The sequence below is a fragment of the Dryobates pubescens genome, chromosome 20 (genome assembly GCF_014839835.1).
Source record: "Dryobates pubescens isolate bDryPub1 chromosome 20, bDryPub1.pri, whole genome shotgun sequence".
Classification (NCBI taxonomy): domain Eukaryota; kingdom Metazoa; phylum Chordata; class Aves; order Piciformes; family Picidae; genus Dryobates; species Dryobates pubescens.
The window spans coordinates 11690069-11700416 of record NC_071631.1 but is presented as its reverse complement, the minus strand read 5'-3'; positions in this window follow the sequence as shown (position 1 = coordinate 11700416).

Sequence of the window (10348 nt, the reverse complement as noted above, 5' to 3'; positions counted from 1 at the left end):
CCTGTGCTTATTACCAGAGATGGGATCCAGCATCACCACAGAGCCACTCTCCTTCACTTTGCAGCTGAGCTGAGGAGAGTCTCCTGACCTCTGTTAACCTCATGGTGATAAACCTCCTTAGAGGAATTGAAACCAAATTGCAAGAGATTTTTGCTCTGATGTCAGGGTTTGCTCACTATGTCTCTGCTCATATTCCTGTGGAAGCACTGACAGGTTTTGCAAGGCTCTAAGGATGAGCAGGCTCAGACCATAATTGTTTTTTTTATTTCTGCTTAAAACTATATAAAGCTTTTTTACATCAGGTACTGAGCACCATCAGCCCACCTTGACAAAAGAGCACTGAAAGATACTCAACAACTTGGCAGGGTTGGTCCAAAGCTGCTCTACAGCTTCAGATTTTGTATGACATGGAGCACAGAGCATGTTGGGATTGCCAGGATGTAGTAACATGAGGGAGATCAAGCCAGGCTATAAATAATAAATAACAAATCTGTGTGTTCCAGTCAGTCCCTCTGACTCTGCTCCTATTTTGTCTGCAGCTTTGCTTTTCATGTTCTCTCCATCCATTTCTTTCTCTGATTTTTTCCCCCCCCCCATCATCTCAGCTTTACATCCCTGTCCCCCTGACATGGGTTACTGCTGTACGCTCTGGAGTCACTGTGCTTGTGGACCACCAGCCCTGCTCCTGCAGGCTCTGCTCTGCTTGCAGCAGGAACAAGCTGGTGTGACCCAGAGTACTGCTTCTCCATCCCTGAAGAGGAAGGTCACTTGGTACAAAGTGACCACAGTGCAAACTGAGCTTCACTTTGTGGCAGCCACCAGTGTGTTTGTTTCTGTTGGAAATCAGACTGATGTCTTGTGTCACTTCTGGGCCATTGCTTCCATGCTTTCATCTGTCTAATAAAAATAAATGTAGAAAATGAAAGAAGAACTGAGTTCATCCTTCTCTGTCTTGCCTCCACCTCTGACCATCCTCCACCATATCCTCTCCCTGCCCTGTGTGCATGCAAAGTTTTCTGTGTGCCTCCACTCTCAGCACTTCCCCTTGGACACTTGAGCTGCATTTCATCCCTGCTTGGCAGTGAGGCCTTGGAAAATGAGGTGGGAGCCTGGCATGAAGCATATCCTCTGCTGATGAATCTGTGCCTGAGCATGTCCTGAGGGCTGACTTAGCTAAGCTGGAGACTTCACAGCACCAGCCAGTTAGACGGGGAGGACTTCAGCACAAGATGTGGTTGCTTCTGTTATCAGTCATCAGGGTTTGGAGCTCAGAGTCCTGTTTCTCGGCCATCATAGCAGTTAGCACACTGGTGCTTTGGGTGTGACGTGGTTATGCTGTTCATAACCAAGATCACATTCTCAGGATGACAGACTCCTCCATGCTTGCAGCTGATTGTAAGGAACGAGACAAAGCTGATGTCTCCTACAGCATCCCAGTGGCTGTGGGGCCTGATCTGTCAGCACCCCCTGAGGCTGGTATCAACGAGCTTGTGGGTTTCCCTGGGCACATTGCAACACCTCACCTCTCCTGCTGTGGGAGGTCAGGGAAGGGGAGAGAGCTGCAGGAGGCAGGGGCACCAGCCCAGGCTTGGCTGTTGGTGACAGCTGAGCTCTGTCTTTCCTGGCAGCATCAGCAACACCCAGCCCTTCTCCTCTGAAGAAGGCTTCTCCTGATGAAGCCACTGGTGTATCATTCCCCTGGGCCTGATCAAGCCTCTCTCTTTTTCCTCCCCACAGCCATGTCTTCCTGCCTCCCAGGCCCCTTGCCCAGCTGTCCATGCTGGCACTGCTCCCCCAGCCCTGCCCCACAGCACTGCCTGCCCCTCGCCCATCTCTGTGGCCCTAGACAGCACTGTGGGCACCGAGCAGGAGCCTGAGGGGATCAGCCCTGGTCCCTTGCCCTCCAGCAGCAGGAGGTCCCCTGTGGCCACCCTCTCCTTCGGCCGCTTCCTCAAGAGGGGCTGCTGGACCTCACCTGTCCTTGGCGCGCTCTCACCCAAGTGTCCAGCGGTGCCCCATGGGAAGGTGCAGCCCCTGGGTGAGCAGCAGCAGCTCCGACCCCACACCAAGGTGGTGAGCAGGTAAGCAACATGTTGAACACCCTCCTGAAGGGCTCCTCCCTGGGACCATTTTGGTTTGTAATTAGTCAGAGGTTGGGATTGTATCAGCTGAGCCAGCACCTGTGGGCAGCAGCTGGAGGGAGAGGATTCTGCCCCTCTGCTCCACTCTGCCAAGACCCCACCTGTGGTGCTGGGGCCAGCTCTGGGGTCCTCAAGCACAGCAAAGATATGGACCTGTTGGAGTGGGGCCAGAGGAGGCCCCTTGAGGATGTGGAGCAGCCTGGGGGAGATGACCACCCCCTTGTGCAAGACAAGCCCTGGCCCAGCCTGAAGATAGGTTTGCATTTGCTCCCAGATCAAGCAGCTTCCTGTGCCACGAGGCCTTGCTGCAGCGGAAGTTTGTCCTCCATGATTCATTTGTTGAGATGAATTGGAGACAAGCTGGAGATCTTTGCACTAGCAAAGACCTTGTGTATCTTCAAGAGTCCTCCCTACAAAGCTTCAAGCCTGGCTGACTGTTGCTTTTCATTGAATCACAGAATGCTCTGTGTTGGAAGGGGCCTTTAAAAGTCATCTAGTCCAACCCTTCTGCTGCAGTTGTATCTCAAACCCACCACTGGCATTTGGGCTGCCTGCCCAAAATCATGGCCAAGCCTCTCCAAGCATCTCTTCCTCTTGGCTCCTTGTTTTTGGTCTCTGTATTGAGTGTTTTCTGATGACAAAAGGGCAAGAGGCCATGCTTGGTGGTTCCTCTCTGCTGCTGTTCATGGTGTAAGGCCACCCAGGGTCTACTTTTGAGCCTGGAATTTGGAAAACCTCTCCTGTCTCTGTGTTTGTGCTTGAGCATTGATTCAGGTTTCCTTCAAAGATTTGAAAGAGGAGACCCAGAATTAACAAGGAAGGAGAAATCTTGAGGGAAGAGTCATAAAACCTTTGTCATTGCAGAGCAGGATACATTAAAGTGGGGATTTTTTGGCCTGCAGGGGCTGTCACTGCTGAAACCAAATCCTGGCCGTGTCCCTCGCTGAGAGTGATATGTCCTCAACCTCTGCTGCCAACCAAGTCCACATTGTCAATTCAAAAGCACAAATGTGAGGGCTCCTGCTCCACCTGGCTCTGAGCTCTGGCTGTGCTGGAGCTATGTCACACAGCAGATTTGCTGCAGAGGGGTGGGAGTGCACATTCCCTTCACTTGCCATCTCCGTAGGCTTGTGCCCAGGACCTTTGCTTTGGGATTTGGGGTCTGGAGAGTGGAAAGCTCAAAGCCAAGCTCTGCTCTGCATGATGGCTGTCTTGGAAAGCACAGCAAAAAGTGCTGTGTGCTTGATGAGTTTTTATTTCACAACACAGCTTCTTCCAAATAAAAACGGATGCTCCTCTGGAGAGCAAGACCTGCCCTGTAGGCTCTGAGGAGGGAGAGCACAACCACCGCAGAGCTCTTAAGGTGATCTGCCCTTGGGAGAACCCCATGGAAGAGGGGAAAGCTGGGTGACCAGCAACCTAGACATGGACAACGTCTTTCCAGGCCTGAGACCGTGGTGCTGGGGCCCACTGCTGGGCCAGTATATGGCCCATGCTGTCAAAGAAGTGTGTTAGATCCTTCAGCATGGAAGAAGCTCAGACTCCTGCAGCTGTGACTAACAGACCCTGCTGTCCCCATCTGTTTGTAATCCAAGAGCCTGAAGCTTTTCTGGACTGGTTTTCTTTCCTATCTTTGGGAGATTCTGATCTATTGCTTACAAACTTCTTGATAAATGAGCCTGGTTTCTTGCCTTCTAGCAGCTGGAGGAGTTGTGTACATCTCTATCCTGGGAAGTTCTCTCTTATCTCAGTTACTGGCTTGGCCATGAGGTGTCAGCATGCCGTACACGGCACAGCTGGAGCAGAGCTTCCAGGAGGTTTTCAGCTTCAGCACCAGGACTGGGGCATGTTTGTGTCCCCAGCTTGGCTCCACCCTTTATTATTTGTAATAATTGTTTAGTTTTACAGCAAGTTCATGAAGAGACAGCTGATTGCTAGGGGAAAAGAGAGTGAACCCCTCATGAGAAGCTGTGTGGCACAGCATCAGTCCTTGATCCAAACCGAAAACACCCCCAAAGAGCAAGCAGTGCAGAAGAACAAAGGCTGCAGAGCACTTTTGTGGCCTCCAAGTGCTGAGAGAGGCTTTGAAACCATAACTTGCAATGCTTTAGAAGACCCAAGCCAACTCCATGTTTTGGTCCTCTCCAAGCTCAGGCTGATGCATTGCCACAGCCTTTACCTGTGCTGCTACCAGGAGTGTCAGAACATTGCTTGCCTTATGTCATGTCAATGTTTGAAGATGTTTATTTTGTCCAGATGTGGAGGGGTTTTCTTGATGTGAGTGGTGTGGGTTCTTATTCTGTAATTTGGCCATTTGGCCATGTGGCCTTCAATTTCTGGGGTCAGACTTTTGTATTTCTAATTGTAAACAGAGCTTTGCCTTTGTGGCTGATGTAGCTCACCATGGTGACTTCATGCTCCTCGCACATGCTCAGTAGTCCCCATTTCTCCCAGGTCTCTGGGCTGACACTTCTAATCCAGGGCAGTCTGGGGAAAGCAAGAGGCTGTTGCTGTTTCCAAAGACTCTTTCCCAGCAAAGCAGAAAGATGTTGTCCCCCAAAGTAAAGGTGGAGCAGGAGGGAGCTGCCCCACACTGCCCATGGTGCTTCACTGCCTTGAGTGCCACACCTGGTCTTGCTGGCTTTGCTCCAGTTCTGCTCTGGCAGCCACTAATGGTGTCCATCTACTACTCATGAGAGACAAATGTGGTGTCCTTTGTGATTGCTTTTGTTCATATTGATACTCAGCTGCTCCTGGTGGGACACTGGTAATGTACAGTCCAGGAAACACCACAGGAAGTTGCTGTGATGGGCAAGAGTTAATAAGATGACATTCAGTGTTCTGGATGTGCTGTAAGAACAATGTAATTAGTATTTCTCTCCCCTGGGGTTCCTCTTGTGTACCCTCTTGCCTTGTTTCCAGAAGCTAACAGCATCTGTGGACCAGCAGTGTGTAGGCTGGACTGGGCCATGGGTCACACTCCATGGAGACAGTAAACATTGTCCTGTGGGATCTGGTTGTCCATGGTTTCCTTCTCTACAGCATTGCATGGAGCTGAGGTAGATGCTCAACACCAGCTCCCCAGGCTGGCTTCCTCTCTGCCTTGGCCCCACAGGTCCTCAAGTTGTCTAGCCCCAGTTTCACAAGCTGATGAAGACAGGTGTTGTCCACGATGAACTTGGCCATTGCTCTTATTCCTTATGTACCTAGCAAGATTAACATCCCTGATGCTGTGTCATACCCAGCTGCCATGAGAACCTCTTTGCAGCTGGGTGCAGTTCACTTCCACAGGGAAGAGGGGACACACCAAGAAACCTTTGTCCAAGAGGTGAGTCTCACCCACCCTGGCCTTGGTGAGGGGTGGCACTTCCTTCACTGCAAAGAGACATGAAGAGATTTGTAGAAGTATCTCTGGTTTATTTGCAGTGAGCTGGGGTGGAGGCAGTCAGTGTCTCATCTCCAGACATGGATTGGTGGCTCCTGAGCAGAGACCAGGCTGTGGCTGTGCCGTCTCTTCCGTGATGCACATGCAGGTGGTGGAAAGCTCACTGGTTCCTTAGGGGATGGACTTTGAACATCTCCCCTTTTTTGCCAAGGAATTAAATAGCTCCTTGGCCTCATGGTTGTCTTCTAAACCGGAAGAACTTCAGGATCCAAACCTGTTGCAGTTACAACCAGGAAGACAGGTACATACATGTCCTGGAGGCCAACACTGGAGGTTCCCAACACTTATCCCTCAAGGGCACTGCTTTTTGTCCTCAATCTCTTTCAACTTGAGGACTCCTCCATTTTTCCCCTCTGGGGGAACAGACCCTCACATCATGCATCTCATCTCCATGCTTTGCTTTCCAGCCTTCACCCAAGGACCTCCCAGGTGCCTGCTGACTGCAGGGTGAGAACTACTGCTCTGGAGGATCCCTGCTGCCACCACACTGCACTCACACAGTGACATCTGAGGGTCTGGTCCCTGCTGGAGACCTGGCATATTGGAGTCAGGAGTGCTTTCAGCTCTGGCAGCTCACATCCCCTCCTGTGCAGGAGCCCATTTAATGCTGCCTGGAGTCACCTGCAAGAATTAGCTCACTGTGGCAACGCAGACATCCGAGGTAATGTGAGGGATGTGTGAGGTTAATGACTGGAAAAAGTGATCACTCCCTGTGGGCAGTTTCTTAGCAAACTCCCTGCTGCTTGGCTGACAAAAGAAAGGAGACTCCAGGAGCAGCAGCAGTGAGGAAGCCTCATGCCCTTACCACAGCGGCTCTGCTCTTCTGCCTCCCACAGATGGAGGGCGTCATGGATGGCACAGACCCACGTTGCCGCCATGGATCCACAGAGTGGCCATGACCCTGCTCTAGCTCCTTGGTGCTTGCAGAGCTTCCCATGCTCCAGGTCTGAGCTGATGTGCTGCAGAAGAGACCACAATGATTGGACTTTGGGTGGTGTTTAAATGAACTTGGAAGGAAGAAGCTTAGTTAGCTGTGTGGTTCTAGAGTATGCTCTTCTCCCATTTATGGAGGTCCCACATCCCATGTCAGGGTGGGCTCCTCCAGTGTCCTTTGCTTGGGCTGACCCATGGCTGCTGGGATTTGTTTGTATGCTCCATCCTGAAATGCAAAAGCAGATTTTGGGGTTCCCCTAAGCCTCTGTGAGGGCTCTTCACAGGCTGCCTCGACCATCAACCTCAAGGGGACACTGTTGGGATAGGATGGGAGCGAGTCTGATGCTCAGGAACCTCCAGCTCTGGCTAGAGCCGTGGGCAGGAGATGGATCCTGGGGAGCAGACGGCCAGGTTTGGGGGCTGAGGGGGGCTGCTCTGTGGTCATGCCATGGGGTACACACCATGCTGCACCTGGCCTTCAGGGTGGGAGAAGTGTCTGCAGGGGCATGGGCAGCTTGGTGAGCCTGTATAAGACGTCCAGGTTTGGGATCTGTTTTCCAGGCGATCGGCATCTCTAAAATCTCCCTTCAAAGCTGACATTCCACTCTGTCCTCTCCAGCTGGGACATGCAGCCAAAGTGCCAGAAACACTGAGGGCCTCTTTTGTCAGACTGTACGTTACTCAAGTCTCGTTAATTTAAAAATGGAACAAAGAATGCTCAGCATCCAGCAGGATGAGGCCTCAGGATCAGGAAGTACCAGCTGGCTCAGGAGAGAGCTTGCTCCCGTGAGATTCCCAGTGTGGTTTTGGCAGGCTGCATGATTGGGATAGCTCTGTGAGCAGGCTCTTCCTGCCTGGAATGCCAGCCCTGGCAGAACAGCTGACTCAGAGTGTGACAGCCCTTCACAGCATCCCCTTCTGAAGGTATTCCCAGCACCACTGCCTTTGCCCTGTGTGAGGGTGGCTTGAAAGCTGAGCTCTAAGGACAGCCCACATTGTGATGCTCTTGGAAGTGGTGCTGCATGGTGGGATTCACCTCTGTGCAGGGGCTGCATCTCCTTACATCCCACTTTGGTCCCAGAACAGGATGTCAGTCAAACTGATGTGGTTCATTCACCCCAATGCAGAAACATAGATTCATAGAACAGTTTGGGTTGGAAAGGACCTTGGAGATCATCTAGTTCCAACCCCCACCTCCCACTAGCCCAAGTTGCTCAAGGCCTCATCTAACCTGACCTTGACCACTTTCAGGGAGGGGGCATCCCCAGCTTCCCCAGGCAACCTGTTCCAGTGTCTCACCACCCTCACTGTGAAGAATTTCTTCCTAGTCTCAAATCTAACTCTCTGAATGATGATAAATGTCCTACGGCAGAGTCATCATGACTTGGCATTTTAGGGTCCAGGAGCCTCAGGGATGTAGGAGGAAGCCCTGTCACTGAGGTGATTTCCCCCTTGTCACCAGGGATATATTTTATGCATTTTGCAATATAGCTTTCCCAGAAGCAGAAGTGAGCACCTCACAGGATCCTTTTTAGGACAAAAGTTCCCAGATCTGCTCTGCCCCCGACGAAAGGGGAGAAGATAAACTCTTGCCAGTCAGTTTACTACTTAAAATTCATGTTGCCATAGCAGCTTAGCACACTGTCTGAAGTCCTCCTTCTTGCAAAACTTTGATCACCATGAAAACAGAATTATGTTGTTCTCCCAACATGTTCTACATGTAAATCCATTGAAGTTCCCATGGTTCGTGCTTCCAACATCTCTGCAAAGACCTATTTATTTATTTTATTTCTTCTCACTCACACAAACTTCTCTGGCCAAAGGACAATATTTATACCCTCAAGCTGTATTGGGTTCAGGCTTGGTGTCAAGCTGGATCCCTGTGGTCCTGCTGCTTCACGTTCCCAGCTGAGGTTCTGGTTCCAGTGGTTTCTATCATGCTCTGGTACACCACAACACTGAAACCCAGCCACCAACTTCTGTCCCCAGAATTGCAGGGATCCCCTCCTACTTGGCTCTGCTCTCTGGCCATCAGCCTGGTCTCTGCCCTTAAGGATGGAAAGAGCAAAAATTTCCCCTGAGATATCTACTCAGTTGCTGTTATACAGTACTCAGCCTGATCAGCTCCCCCCACCTGTAGTCTCACTATGCTGGTTCCCTCTGTACTCAGGGAAGGAGCCAGTCACCCTGCTTAGGATGGGATGGATCAATTTTGGAGCTGCTTTATTCCCTCCATTGGCTTCAGGGGACTATCTCAGGATTGAACACAGCTCTTGTATGGATAGGGTTTGGTGACAGCTTGTGTCTGGGTGAGATCAACTGACAGCAGTGGCTCTAGTGCGGAGTTAGTGCATCCAATCTGTAGTGTGAAGGCACCTGCTGCAGCTTCAGGTGTGGTGGTCTGGCTCTTTGCAAGTTCTGCTCCAAGCCTTAGGAAACCTGAATTTATTCTTGTTGTCACAAAGCTGTGCTTCATTCTTGCTCTTCAACCTTCCTTCTGCTGCATGTGCTGGGAGCGACAAAAGGAACTTTAATAAACACCAACCCTTTAAATCCTACGTAGAGCAACGCTTTTATTTCCATCAGGTGTCCCATTTTTCTGGCTGCACTATTGGAAAAGACCAAAAACTAAAAAGAAATTAGGCTAGACACAGAGAATTTTGCAATTAGAACCCACGCAGTTGCTTGGTTAAACAGCACATTACCCCAAGCTACCCTTTTGCTGTTGTTGTTCACATGAAACCATCTCCTCACCCCAGAGAAGATCCTTCCAGACCAGGATTGAGAGAGGTCAGTGGGATTTTTATTAATGCTCACAGCCAGATTTCTTCCAGTCTTTATTTTTTTTTTTTTCCCCCCAATCAAATGAAGGAAAGATTAAAAAAGAGAGAGAGAGAGAAGAAGAAAAAAATGGGGGAAAAGTTGAAGAACACTTTAATTTATAAGAAAAAGAACTAAATAATTGATGCAGTCATGGTGCCAAAGGTAATTTCTGCTGCTCCCTCTATCTCACAAAGACATTTAGCATTGATTGAGATCAAAGTATCAAAAACCCCTGCTGCTGAGCTGAAAGGCAAAACTTTCGGCTGCCTTTCTCCGCTCTAATAATATCGTCTTTATGTAGTTAATAAACTGCACACTTCAGTCAAACTATATCATTACAGAAGACTTAGGGAGCTAATAATTTAAAAGCAAAGAATTGCCTCTGTTCTTGGCTTTGAACTAAACAACATTCTGTTGAATGAGGGGGGACATCAAAGCTTTGTTACTATTACCAATGTGGCTGGAGCATAGGGCCGCACAGAGTGTGTACTTCAGTCATCAAGAGAGAGAGAGAGAGAGAGAAGGGGAAGGGAAAAAAAAAGAAAGAGAGATTAAAGATATTGGCTTATCAAGCCACAGGCAGAACCAGGTGTTTTCTTTTCTGCTGTGCAAGCATCAGGTGGTTTGCTTATCAATGAGTTTTCTTCTTAAATAGATGTACATGACTTAGGTTGATCCCTCCAGTCCTCTGGGCCTTTCATTTTCCCCAGCGATCTTTGAAGGAGTTGGGATGAGAGGCTGTTTGTTTGCAGGCGGATGGATAATTGGGACTTGTGGTGAGGACCAGCTCCTGGTTTTGCTTTGCTGATGCTCGCCTGCTGCGCTGTGCTCTGCTGCAGAAGGTCTTCTCCTTGCTTCCCACCTTTCTCCTCCTTGCTCTCCACATTTCTCCTTCACATATGCCATTGAGCAGCTCCCAGTACGTGGGGCATTATTGTGTTCTGCTGCAAAAAGTCTTCCCCTTACTCCCCACATTTCTTCTTCACGTATGTCACGAGGCAGCCCC